Source organism: Suncus etruscus, chromosome 3 (assembly GCF_024139225.1).
Source record: "Suncus etruscus isolate mSunEtr1 chromosome 3, mSunEtr1.pri.cur, whole genome shotgun sequence".
NCBI classification, from domain to species: Eukaryota; Metazoa; Chordata; class Mammalia; order Eulipotyphla; family Soricidae; genus Suncus; species Suncus etruscus.
In genome coordinates this window covers 83,166,327-83,181,479 of record NC_064850.1, presented here as the reverse complement: position 1 = coordinate 83,181,479, position 15,153 = coordinate 83,166,327, and the positions used below count along the sequence as shown (strand labels likewise).

Here is a 15,153-nt window from a genome sequence, read left to right as displayed (position 1 = left end):
AGAAAGACAGCACACAGTTGTTGGTATGTGGTACATCAAGAAACAAAATAACACAATCCCAAAAATCTGAAGCAGACTGGCAGATTGACAGTAGGTTCCTCTTTGACTTAAAAGAGCCATTTCCACCCCAGGATGTTGCACCCCCACGGGAAAGAGAAACAGGACAAGGGAAACCAGGACAAGGGAAGGGATCTTCAAGCCATCTTGCCTGAGCTCTGCTTTGCTCAATGACACACATTTCTTCTCATCAATGAGCCCCAGTGCAACACATAAAAAACACAAACACACTGTAAATGTCACAATGGGACATGGATGACAGTTTATGTGCAGTGGTGAAGGGATGGGTACTGGACATTTTATAACTGAAGCTCAATCATGAACCTCTTTGTAACTGTGTATCTCACAGTGATTCAATTAGACAATTTATCTATTAAGAAAATTTAAAGAAATTAGTGGACACACATCAAAAAGTTTTTCTCGTTTCAGCTCACTACATGAAGCTCACCACAAAGAGTGATGAATGCAGTTAAATAACTACATTGAGAACTATCATAACAATGTGAATGAGTCTACGGCATTACCACCCTGAACGCTCCTGATCTCGTCTGATTTCAGAAGCTTAGCAGGGTAGGGCCTGGTTAGTAGTTGGATGGGAGACCACCTGGGAACACCAGGTGCTGTAGGCTTAAAAACAAAAACTAAAACAAAAAGAAAAAAACAATGAATGAATGAGGGAAGTAGAAAGCCTGTCTAGAGTACAGATGGGATGGGATGGTGAGGGGGGGATATTTGGGACATTGGTGATGGGAATATTGCACTGCTAAAGGGTTTTTTTTACATGACTGAAACCCAACCACAATCATGTTTGTAATCAAGGTGTTTAAATAAAGATATTAATTTAAAAAAAGTTTTTTCTCCAATTGTTTTTCTAGTATCACAGATACTTAAACTTCTGCCTTTACATTTCACTACTTTTACTTTCTTAAAAATTTAACTAGGGGCTGGAACGGTGGTGCAGTAGTAGGGCATTTGCCTTGCACATGGCTGGCCTAGGAAGGACAGAAGTTTGATTCCCCCCACCCTGGCGATTTCTGAGCATATAGCCAAGAGTAACCCCTGAGCATCACCAGGTATGGCCCTGAAACAAACAACAACAACAACAAAAATTAACTAAACTAGAGCAATCATTTTAGTTTTATCACTCATTATTTTTCTAAGGTCAGAATTGTTTAGGAGTATGGCAAAAACTCAAGGAAATTGGTAGAGAAGATATACAAAACAGCTGAGGCATAGAGAGAAATGCAGTCCAGACCCTTGGGGTTTCCAACTTTAAACTATTGCATCTTTTTTGCTTTTAACTGAAAGTAGTTCTACAGCAAATCCAATTATTTTTTGACCCACAAAATAGCAGAAAAACATTAAAGTTCATTCTTATCCCAGAAAAAAGTAGAGTCTTTGTGGCAGGGTCAATTTTAAAGTAAGTTGTTACTTCTTTTTTTTTTTTTATTTTTAGGAATTATGGTTTTCATGACCACATAGGTCAAGAAAAATATTATACTTATTCCAAATAGTTAGGCCCAACACTTAAATATGCTCAGATTCCCAAATGAAAATACTTTTAGTAGCACTATAAATTAAAGTTTTAAGCTGTTTATTGAGCAATTTTGTGAAATGTGTCCCTTTTGTGCAGAACAACAAATAGTGGTGTTGTCTGGTTCATTAAAAACAGAGTAAACAAAACCATGAAAGTGATTCTGTAAAACACCCACAGTTATTAACTAATAGCTTTTGTTTATAATGGAAAACATTTATGTGTATTTCAAATATGATATCTCTAATTTATATAATATTTAGCAATTTTCACCGTTCAAAACTAAAATATTGTGTGTGTTTTCCTTCCAAAGTGCAAAGGTAGATAAAGTGAAAATAATTAGTTAAGCAAGAAGTAGCAGCTAGTTGCCTTTTCATCTCTGATGTACTTTGAAATTCATTCTTTCCACCTCATGCAAAACCTTTATTATCGCCAGAAGAAAAATTTAAAGCAGAGCTCAGTAAACTAACTAAAATTCTCAAATATTTCACATCACTGTGCTTTTATAAAAAAAGGCAACAATAATCTTAAAATAAAGCCAGTTATTTTCATTAGCATAATGTATACTATACAAAATTTTTTATCACTGATAAAGAGCTGTAAAATGTTCCATAAAGATTTCCTACCTTTTATAACAATTGAGATTAGAAAGTGTTCTGTTCAAATTGGATTTTAAAGTAAATAAATTTTACTAGGTTATCTATAGTTAGTCCAGTTATTTAGTTGAAAGGAAAGCTGATCTGAATGACTGATGTATAATCTATGGTAAAACAATAAAAAAAATTTAGCAAAGTTATTTGTCAAGGTTGGTGTCATACACACAAACTCATTGGGGTATTATTTATAAGATTTAGAGAGATGGCAAGCTGTTTAAATACTTAAATTAAGAAAGACAAGTGAGAAAGCTATAGGCTTTCTAAATTAATATCTAGAAGCTTTATAATAAATGTTTCTTTTAGTTACACAAAGGTTAAGAGTTTTAATATTCACACTAGCATAATGCTTCTGTGGTTGTTGACTGGTTAGTGTTTCCTTTTAACTTTCTAAGTTTTGTTTTATTTTATTATTAAAGTTTTGTTTTGTTTTGTTTTGGTTTGGTTTTTGGGTCACACCCAGCACGCTCAGGGATTACTCCTGGCTCTATGCTCAGAAATCGCTCCTGGCAGGCAAAGGGAACCATATGGGATGCCAGCATTAGAACCACCGTCCTTTTTTGCATGCATGGCAAACGCCTTAGCTCCACGCTATCTCTCCGGTTTCTATTATTATTTTTTCATTCTAGTTTAGACAAAAACAATGGCAATAATTTTTGTTAATGTGGGCAATCATTCGCCTACAAAAATACAAGGTATTGGGGCCTGAGTTGTGGCGTGGGCCATAAGGCCATAAAGCCTTGTGCACGCTAGCCTAGAATGGACTGCTGTTCTATTCCCCCCTGCCCCCCGGTGTCCCATATGGTCCAAGCCAGGAGCCATTTCTGAGTGCATAACCAGGAGTAAACCCTGATCGTTACCGGGTGTGGCTGAAAAACCAAAAAGAAAAAAAAAATACAAGGTTAATATAGTTCCCTGGGTAAAACAAGGTTAGCTAGTTTAGACATGAGTACTGCAAATATTCACTCAGGCAAGAATAGAATAAACAAGTTAAGGGTAATTTAGATAACCAAGAGAGTAGGCTAGAATAAAACAGGAGATTTTCGTGACTGAAATGGCTATGTAATATCCCATCTCCGCTCTTAATGTTCCTGTTAAATTTTTATGGGTCTACTAACTGCCCTTAATGTATGTTCCAACTTAAACAGTGGCTCACATGTTCTGAAGACAGAGATCCACGGTTGAGGAGTAAAATTTGTATTCATAGATGGTCAATTGATTCCCTTGTTTAAAGCTGTCAAAGTTAGCTTACAACCTGGATGTGCCACAGTACCCATCTGTCATTTTTTTGTGATTGATCCTGCTGTACAGAGGTCAAAGGTTTCATTATGGGCTTATGATAAATCCAGAAGATAATGGAAAATGTGAAAGTATGAATGAGTATAAGAATCTAGAAATTTAACAATGGTGTTAAAATAATAACACTATATGTATTATTTCTTTTAATAGATTATCTAATATTCACAATAATCCTATTTTTCAGATAAGGCAAACTGAGGTAAAGAAGCTAAATAAACCACTTGAAGTGGGTATTTGCCTTGCACGTGTCTGACCTAGGATGGACTGTGTTCAATCCCCTGGTGTCCCATGTGGTCCCCCAAGCCAGGGGTGATTTCTGAGTGCATAGCCAGGAGTAACCCCTGAGTGTCACAGGGTGTGGGCCAAAATTAAAAATAAATACACTTGGAGTTATAGAGTTAGGAAACTACAGACCTAGAATTGAAGCAAAAAGCTGTCTCCAGAGGGAGGGACTTCAGAGCATAAAAACCGGCTAACCTTTGCAAAAGCTGGCTCCCTGTGTGTGACACCAGGCGGGGAAAATCCGCGAAAGTACACCGGCCCAGTGGGGCTCAGCTGTGAAAGACTGTGAGTGTGACCTGTCTATGTCTGTCTACTGTCCTCTTGCGTGAAACTCTTGCGAGTGGGGCAAAAAGAGGCTCAGAGGAGCACGGCCGCGTAGCGAAGCAGAGCAGCCGTGCACTCTTTCTAAGGAAAGAACTCCATTGCAACAAGAAGGAAAAATCACACTAAGAACGGCGCTATATCACAGAAGCAAACATTTCTCTCTGGACTGTCTTCTCTGTTGCATGCTCGGGCCTAAGATTTGACCCAGTGTGAGGCTCCATCCACGGAGGACTCCCCTCCCTTAGAGGCAAGTCAGCCCATCCAGAAAGGAAGGAGCCAGAGGAGTGTGCTGCCTACATCATATAGACAATGAATACCACCACAACACGTAGAAAAACCCACAACACAAGTGTGACAATGGGGAAACAACGCAGGCCAGCATCAGACATAGAGAATGAAGATGACAATTCTGAGGACCAGATAATGACTGAACAACTAATCAACCTCTCAGATAAGGACTTTAGACTAGCAATATGGAAGGTGCTCAACAGACTCCAAGAAACCATGGATCGAGTTGAACAGAACACTAATAAGAACCAAGAAAATATGAAGGCAGAAATGACAAAACTCCAAACTGAAATAACATGTCAACTAACAGGACTGAAAAAGTCAGTAAACGAAGTGAATGACAAAATGGATAAGCTCTGGGACAGGGTATCAGAAGCTGAGAATAGACTTGGAGCTGTGGAAGATGAGATACATAACAATTCCATACAGCAGGAGAGATTGGACAAAAAACTTAAAGCAAATGAGCAGACAATGGAAAAATTAGTCAAAGAATGGGAACAGACGAAAATAGAAGTCTATGATAAGATCAACAGAAACAACTTAAGAATCATTGGAGTCCCAGAGACCCAGGAAGAAAATTTCCAGGAAGAATCAATGGTCAAGAACATCATTAAAGAGAAACTTCCAGAGCTAAAGAATATATGTGATCAAATCCTGCATGCCCGAAGAGTACCAACCAAAAGAGACCCCAGAAAAACCACCCCAAGACACATCCTAGTCACAATGACAAATCCCACAGATAGAGACAGAATTCTGAAAACAGCAAGATCAAAAGGGGAAATCATGTTTAAGCAAGCTTCCCTGAGATTTACAGCAGACCTGTCACCAGAAACGCTCAATGCCAGAAAGCAGTGGTGGGATATTGTGACAAGACTGAATGAAATGAATGCTTCACCCAGAATACTATACCCAGCAAAACTCACTTTCCGGTTTGATGGAAGAATACATGGTTTCACAGACAAAAAACAGCTCAGAAACTTCACAGACACAAAACCAGTCTTAAGAGAAAAACTGAAAGACCTAATCTAAGACAAGACTACCCAAAAGACACACCAAATTTTGAAATAAAGATGGCGTTAAATCCCAGGACAATTCTTTCTCTCAACGTCAATGGACTAAATGCACCAGTTAAGAGACACAGAGTGGCTAAATGGATCAAAAAACTCAATCCAACCTTCTGCTGCCTACAAGAAATGCACCTGAATAGTCAGAACAAACATAGACTCAAAATAAAAGGCTGGAGAAAAGTTATCCAAGCAAACAACACCCATAAAAAAGCTGGAGTGGCCATACTAATATCAGATAATGCAAACTTTATACTCAGGAAGGTTGTAAGGGACAAAGACGGACATTTTATATTAATCAAGGGGTACGTAGAGCAGGAAGAATTCACTCTCCTAAACATATATGCACCGAATGAGGGGCCAGCAAAATATTTAATACAACTGTTGACAAATCTGAAAAATAATATCAACAACAACACAATAATTGTGGGGGACCTTAACACGGCTTTGTCAACACTGGACAGGTCAACCAGACTGAAACCCAACAAGAATATACTAGACCTGAGGAGAGAAATGGAAGAAAGAGGCCTAGTGGATATATATAGGACACTCCATCCCCAGAAACCTGGATACACATTCTTCTCCAATGTACATGGGACATTCTCCAGGATAGACTACATGCTGGCACATAAAACATACCTCCATAAGATCAAGAGGATAGAAATTTTGCAGACTACCTTCGCTGACCACAAGGCTCTGAAATTATTTGTGAACTCCAAAGGGACTCAGAAGAAACACTTTAACACCTGGAAGTTAAACAGCCTCATGCTCAATAACCAGTGGGTCCGAGATGAAATCAAGGAGGAAATAAAAAGGTTCCTGGAAACAAATGACAATAAAGACACAAACTCTCAGAACTTATGGGACACAGCAAAAGCAGTACTGAGAGGAAAATTTATAGCTTTGCAAGCACACATCAGGAAGGAAGAAGGAGCTTACCTGAGTAGCTTAATGACACAGCTAATAGAACTAGAAAATGCTCAACAAAAGGACCCAAGAATAGGAAGACAGAAGGAAATAACAAAGCTGAGAGCAGAAATCAACGAAGTGGAAACTCAAAAAACAATCCGAAAGATCAACGAAAGCAGAAGTTGGTTCTTTGAAAAAATAAACAAGACTGATAGACCACTGGCAAACCTAACAAAGAAAGAGAGAGAGAGAAACTTGATAACTCGTATCAGGAATGAAAAAGGAGAGATCACTACTGATATGACAGAGATTCAAAGGGTAATCAGAAACTACTTTGAAAAACTCTACGCCACTAAAAATGAGAACCTGGAAGAAATGGATAAATTCTTGGACTCTTATAATCTTCCACGGTTGAAGGAAGAGGATGTAGCATATCTAAACACCCCCATCACCATTGATGAAATTAAAACAGTAATCAAATGTCTGCCGAAAAACAAAAGCCCAGGTCCAGATGGATTCACTAATGAATTCTATCAAACTTTCCAAGAGGAACTACTGCCAATCTTGGCAAGACTCTTTCATGAAATTGAACAAACAGAAACACTTCCAAATAGCTTTTATGAAGCCAACATCACCTTGATACCTAAACCAGACAGAGACGCTACCAAAAAAGAAAATTACAGACCAATATCACTGATGAATGCAGATGCAAAGATCCTCAACAAAATCCTGGCAAATAGGATTCAATGCCTCGTTAAGAAGATCATCCACTACGATCAAGTAGGTTTCATCCCAGGAATGCAAGGCTGGTTTAACATCCGTAAATCTATCAACATAATACACAACATCAATAACAAGAAAAATAAAAACCACATGATCATATCAATAGATGCAGAGAAAGCATTTGATAAGGTCCAACACCCATTCTTGATCAAAACTCTCAGCAAGATGGGAATGGAGGGAACCTTTCTCAATATAGTGAAGGCCATCTACCACAAGCCAGTGGCAAATATTATCCTCAATGGAGAAAAACTGAAAGCCTTCCCTCTAAATTCTGGCACAAGACAAGGCTGTCCTCTCTCACCACTCCTATTCAACATAGCACTGGAAGTACTTGCTATAGCGATTAGGCAAGAAAAGGATATCAAGGGAATCCAGATAGGAAAGGAAGAAGTCAAGCTCTCACTGTTTGCAGATGACATGATACTCTACTTAGAAAACCCTAAAGACTCTATCAAAAAGCTTCTAGAAACAATAGACTCATATAGCAAGGTGGCAGGCTACAAAATTAACACACAAAAATCAATGGCCTTTCTATATACCAATAGTAATAAGGATGAAATGGACATTAAGAAAACAACCCCATTCACAATAGTACCACACAAACTCAAATATCTTGGAATCAACTTGACTAAATATATGAAGGACCTATACAAAGAAAACTATAAAACTCTGCTCCAAGAAATAAGAGAGGACACACGGAAATGGAAACACATACACTGCTCATGGATTGGCAGGATTAACATCATCAAAATGTCAATACTCCCCAAGGCATTATACAGATTTAATGCCATCCCTCTAAAGATACCCATGACATTCTTCAAAGAAGTGGATCAGACACTTTTGAAATTCATTTGGAACAATAAACACCCTCGAATAGCTAAAGCAATCATTGGGAAAAAGAATATGGGAGGAATTACTTTTCCCAACTTTAAACTGTACTACAAAGCAACAGTTATCAAAACAGCATGGTATTGGAATAAGGATAGGTCCTCAGATCAGTGGAATAGGCTTGAATACTCAGAAAATGTTCCCCAGAGATACAACCATCTAATTTTTGATAAAGGAGCAGGAAATCCTAAATGGAGCAGGGAAAGCCTCTTCAACAAGTGGTGTTGGCACAATTGGATAGCCACTTGCAAAAAATTGAACTTAGGCCCCCAGCTAACATCATGTACGAAGGTAAAATCCAAATGGATTAAAGACCTCGATATCAGCCCCAAAACCATAAGATATATAGAACAGCACATAGGCAAAACACTCCAGGACATTACAGGCATCTTCAAGGAGGAAACTGCACTCTCCAAGCAAGTGAAAGCAGAGATTAACAGATGGGAATATATTAAGCTGAGAAGCTTCTGCACCTCAAAGGAAATAGTGCCCAGGATACAAGAGCCACCCACTGAGTGGGAGAAACTATTCACCCAATACCCATCAGATAAGGGGCTAATCTCCAAAATATACAAGGCACTGACAGAACTTTACAAGAAAAAAACATCTAACCCCATCAAAAAATGGGGAGAAGAAATGAACAGACACTTTGACAAAGAAGAAATACGCATGGCCAAAAGACACATGAAAAAATGTTCCACATCACTAATCATCAGGGAGATGCAAATCAAAACAACGATGAGATACCACCTCACACCCCAGAGAATGGCACACATCACAAAGAATGAGAATAAACAGTGCTGGCGGGGATGTGGAGAGAAAGGAACTCTTATCCACTGCTGGTGGGAATGCTGTCTAGTTCAACCTTTATGGAAAGCGATATGGAGATTCCTCCAAAAACTGGAAATCGAGCTCCCATACGATCCAGCTATACCACTCCTAGGAATATACCCTAGGAACACAAAAATACAATACAAAAACCCCTTCCTTACACCTATATTCATTGCAGCTCTATTTACCATAGCAAGACTCTGGAAACAACCAAGATGCCCTTCAACAGACGAATGGCTAAAGAAACTGTGGTACATATACACAATGGAATATTATGCAGCTGTCAGGAGAGATGAAGTCATGAAATTTTCCTATACATGGATGTACATGGAATCTATTATGCTGAGTGAAATAAATCAGAGAGAGAGAGAAAAACGCAGAATGGTCTCACTCATCTATGGGTTTTAAGAAAAATGAAAGACACCCTTGTAATAATAATTTTCAGACACAAAAGAGAAAAGAGCTGGAAGTTCCAGCTCACCTCAGGAAGCTCACCACAAAGAGTGATGAGTTTAGTTAGAGAAATAACTACATTTTGAACTGTCCTAATATTGAGAATGTATGAGGGAAATGTAGAGCTTGTTTAGGGTACAGGCGGGGGTTGGGTGGGGAGGAGGGAGATTTGGGACTTGGGTGATGGGAATGTTGCACTGGTGATGGGTGGTGTTCCTTTTATGACTGAAACCCAAACACAATCATGTATGTAATCAAGGTGTTTAAATAAAAAAAAATTATGCATTAAAAAAAAAAAGCTGTCTCCAAAGCTCATGTACATCAGTATTGTGCTATCACATGCAAAGTAGACAGAGGAAGAAAATAATTATAAAACTACCTGATAATTACTGCTCTTTTGATGTCAAAATCTGTGCTAAGTTCAATAAAATATAACTAATATTCTCTGGATTTCCAAGTTCATTTAATGGGGAAAATATTCTCATGTTGAGAATTGAAAAATTAACTCATACAGCTTTATAAACAAGGTGCAAACTAGTTTGCTTTAAAATTACCCTATTAATATTAACCTTGATCTGCAAGCTCAATTATAGCACAATGACAACAATAAACAATTGATATTGCTGAGTATTTTATATTTTACTAGGCCTGTGTAAAACATATTGATCTCAATTCTTCCTCCTATTTTTATTGAAGAAGAAATTGCAGTTCAGAGCATTTAAACAAGATTTACAGGACACAGGTAGTGATTAAAGTAGTTCCAATTCCATTATGAAACGTCTGATGCTTCAATCTGTGAAAAATAATCATTATGCCTTATTTTTAGTGAATTCAACCATTTCACAACTTGTTTTATTTTTAAAATATATAACTGTTGCTATTAGAATATTGGACTGTCATCATGGTTCAAGAATTAAAGTCAGGGAGAACAGTTATCAATTTCTGTTTCCTTAACAATTCTCTTAGCCAATATTACTTTTCTGAGAAGGAAGTTGTGATCATTTATTAAATTAATGTGAATAAACTTTTTGCTTAGTGCATGGTACATTCCTAGTTTCACTTCTTTCCCCTGAAAGACAAACACTCACTAGTAGTTATTGAACAATTATTCAGTTTTTAAACACATATGTTGCTTTACATTCTAAACTAGCATGACTCAATATAAATAATTAAAGTATTGCATGTAATATGTATTTTAGTATTCATAGATAAGATTAATTTTATTAATTTATATTATTATTTTTATATAATATTATATATATAATTATTATATATTAATTTATATAATTTATATATATTAATATATATATAAATTAATTTAATTTAATTCAATTAAATATACTTAGGTATTATAATTTAAGATGACAAAAACTAACAATAAAGTATTTTAAATTATTTCTATCGTACTAAGTATTTGATATATGGTGTCTTACAGTTGCAGTCTAACTCAGCTCAAGTTGCCAAGAATTATGGTCTCAATAACTATGATTAATTTTAAGAAAACAATTAAAATGGAGCCGAAGAGATAGCATGAATGGTCCCCCAAGCCTGCCAGGGGCAATTTCTGAGTGTAGAGCCAGGAGTAATTCTTGAGCACTGCTGGGTATGACCCAACCCCCCACCCCAATAAAAGAAAACAATTAAAATGTTCAAATAGTATTCTTAAGCACAGTGGTATTTAGTGGCATGAGGGAAGGTGTCTGGTGGTTTGGTGATATGGTAAAAAAAGTTAATAGTTCAAAACCTCATGGGGAAGGTACAGATCTTCTCCCTAGAAGAAAAGCTAGGTTTTTGATACATTCCCAGATGTTTGATCAAAATTTCAGGAGATCTATGGATTTCTGAGACAGAATTTTCTAAGTGACTGGCTTGAAAGATAATTTAATCTTGGATAGTCACTAAATAATGAAGACGGTATGTTCCAACACCTGAACATAATTCCTAGCTTTGCACAATGTAATCTTGGCCTTTTGTGTCTGACTGTTGGCATACATACCGACTGTGAAATTCATCCAACTTAGTGACCCTAAAGTCTCCTACCAAAGAAAATTACAGTCCTTTTGATACAAATTATAAGAAATTTCATGTAAGTTGGATATCTTTCTTAATATTGAACAGTAAAGTTAACTGACCAACAATTGTTATTTTGTTCCTATGTATTTCCAAAGGAGTCATATCAGCAACCTCTGAACCACCAAAATAATTTTATTATTCTTTTATTTAAGATGTATGGGACTAGATCTAAAGTTTAACCTTAAATAATCTTGAATTCTCTAACACTATCAGTAGGATTCACAAATAGCCTGGATGTACTTAATTAGGCATTTAAATGTTGAGTTCACTGAATTTTTATGTAAGAGTCATAAAATTTAACTTTTACCCTGGATTCTTATTTTCTTTTTCCTTTTTGATTCCTATTCATTCCTCCTTGTTTTTGTATCATTATTGAGTCACAGTCACTCATTTTTGAACTAAATAACTCATAAATTCAAACATTTTGAATACATATTTATACTCCTGCTTTTTACTGATAAAAGGGAAGACAGTGTTATTTAATTATATTTGTACAACTATCAAATGTTTACTTATCCTTTCTCAGTAGCATCCACCTTACATAAATTTCTTATTAATTTGACAGAGCAAATAATTATTTCTAAGTATGAATGCACCTTGGAGAATTTCACTGTTTACAAAGGTTTTTGGACTAACTAAGGTGCTGTATTTTTTCAGTGACTTAATGAGGGTACAATTCAGGAACAATGCTTATTACCTTGGAGAAAAAAAAATAAGCCATCCAGTCTAGTCCTTTATATTTTGGTTTATTACAAGCTGTGTTCTTGCATCAAAAGGAGAAAGTTTTCCTTTACTGTTTGCAAAATAGCCCCAAACAGTCTTTTTCTCAGCAACATTTATTAAAAGTCTTTTTTTTAGTCATTTATAACCCAGTTTCTCTTTTTTCTACATAATTTCTTTTCTTCATAAATATCTCTAGATAAGTGTTTCCCAAAAGGAAAACTGCACCTTGATGTTGGGGTGGGGGCCCTGAATGACTGAGTAGAGAGTCTTAGCAGCCTGGGTAAATAGGCAGGGATTGGGGGTGACACTTTCTGTTTACCCACCTAAACGGTAGATTTTAGAGTAGATTTCCACTGAATGTTTATTTTTTTTTCTCTTAAAAAGAAGGCAATAAGTTAAGTCAGTTGGGGATCTGCTCTAGATTTTAGCTTACAGCATAACCTTTTTCAGATATCTCTAAACATGTAACAGAATGAACAGATACTAATATAGGAGACCTTTATTCACTTGTTTCATTGTTATAATCAACAGATAAAATAAATAAAATAATATAATTAAGAGAAAACTCAGAAAATATCTAGTTTTATTTGTATGTCTTATCAAATAGCAAGCATTCAAGAGTCACCCACCGAGTGGGAGAAACTATTCACCCAACACCCTCAGATAAGGGGCTAATATCCAAAATATATAGGGCACTGACAGAACTTTACAAGAAATAAAACATCTAATCCCATCAAAAAATGGGGAGAAGAAATGAACAGACACTTTGATAAAAAAGAAATACAAATGGCCAAAAGGCACATGAAAAAATGCTCCACGTCACTAATCATCAGGGAGATGCAAATCAAAACAACTATGAGGTACCACCTCATACCTCAGAGATTGGCGCACATCATAAAGAATGAGAACAATCAGTGCTGGCGGGGATGTGGAGAGAAAGGAACTCTTATCCACTGCTGGTAGGAATGCCATCTAGTACAACCTCTATGGAAAACGATATGGAGATTCCTCCAAAATCTGGAAATTGAGCTCCCATTCAACCCAGCTATTCCACTCCTAGGAATATACCCTAAGAACATAAGAACACAATACAAAAACCCCTTTCTCACATCTATATTTATTGCAGCACTATTCACAATACCTAGGCTCTGGAAACAACCAAGATTCCCTTCAACAGACGAATGGCTAAAGAAACTGTGGTACATATACACAATGGAATATTATGCAGCCGTCAGGAGAGATGAAGTCATGAAATTTTCCTATACATGGATGTACATGGAATCTATCATGCTGAGTGAAATAAGTCAGAGGGAGAGAGAGAGAGAGAGAGAGAGAGAGAGAGAGAGAGAGAGAGAGAGAGACGCAGAATAGTCTCACTCATCTATGGGTTTTAAGAAAAATAAAAGTCATCTTTGCAACAATCCTCAGAGACAATGAGAGAAGGGCTGGAACTACACAGAGAACTACCATAATCATGTGAATGAATGAGGAAACTGGAAAGCCTGTCTAGAGTAAAGGTGGGGGTGGGGTGGGATGGAGGGAGATTTGGGACATTGGTGGTGGGAATGTTGCACTGGTGAAGGGGGTGTTCTTTACATGACTGAAACCTAATCACAATCATATATGTAATCAAGATGTTTAAATAAAGAAAAAAATAAAATATATGTATTTTAGTAGCACTCATATAAAAAAAAACTTATATACAAGTGTTTGCATGTTATAATCCCAACTGTGATATTTGCCATATCTACCATTTGAAAGCATGATTCCTTACAGGCAGCTGACCAAGGGTTTATCTCCAACACACCTCAGAGTTTCCTGAGCACCACCAGGAGTAATTCCTGAGTGCAGAGCCAGGAGTAACCCTGAACTTTACCAGCTGAGGCCTCAAACAAACCAAAAAGAGGTGTGATCAAGATGCTATCTCAAACATCACACAACACTTACGTTCAAGTAACCTCTTCTCTCTTAAAAATTTATAAAGCTCCAATACATATAATTATAAAAATCAGGACATTCAGAGTCAAAGAAGGGTCAGTAATTCCTGACTCTTGAGGAATTAGAGGGGTTCAAGAATTGCGCCATTGTCATTGTCTTAGACTCTTCTCTAGTTATTCCTGAAAAGTTAAGAGACATTTAAATTTTGCTATCTTCAAGTCCCTCATTTTTCTAAACACATAGACTTGGGGGACTTTTCAGGATTTACTCTGTTTTTGGAGAAGGTGGTCATTTGAGACTTTCATATGATGATGGATTAGAGGAGGTTGGCAAGCTCTTCTCTCAGTATTACTGGCTACATGATCCCGTGATATCAATTCTGATCTTGTACTCAAATCTGTTCACTGGAAGATAAAATAGCACACTACTTATTCTCACAGCAGTCATGCCATATGGTGCTCATTATTTTCTCTTTCCTAAGCAAAATGCCTGAAATTATAAAGTTTTTTTCTGTTAGCTGTTGAAGATAATAGAAGGCAACTTTTTGAATTTGTAAAAAAATATTATTATGACAAAGTCTGTTAACATTTTCACAGTTTGATAATAATGTCTTCTTTGATTTGAAAGGTTTCAGGGAAAATAACTTCACCATGAAAACACACTAAGTGATATGGCAGGTAGTTACTCAAGTTTTCCTCAGAAGTTCACCATTCAAAAATGACAAAATTTTTAGGTGATTTTTTTCCCTTGACTACAACAAATTAAAAAAATTAAATATGTGGAGCCAGAGTGATGGCACAGTGGTAGTGTGTTTGCCTTGCATGCTGCAAACCCAGGATGGACCCAGGTTTGATTCCCGGTATCCCATATGGTTCTCAGAGCCTGCCAGAAGCAATATTTGAGTGCAGAGCCAGGAGTAACCCCTGGTGCCACTGGGTGTGGCCCCACAAATAAAATAAATTAAAAGTAAAATATGCTTTTTCTTGTAGATATTATTTACATATTGGAAAAAAAGCAAGATTTGAGTTTCAGTCAGATCTGGGTTCAAATTTTA

The 15,153-nt window shown here is 36.8% G+C and overlaps 1 non-coding gene across 1 annotated transcript; it reads left to right on the top strand.

The window, feature by feature from the left end:
• The first annotated feature begins 567 nt into the window (after positions 1 to 567).
• LOC126005107 (5S ribosomal RNA) lies at positions 568 to 686 on the top strand. The gene has a single exon (XR_007494284.1). It is a non-coding gene; the product is annotated as a 5S ribosomal RNA (ribosomal RNA).
• The last annotated feature ends 14,467 nt before the right edge of the window (positions 687 to 15,153 follow it).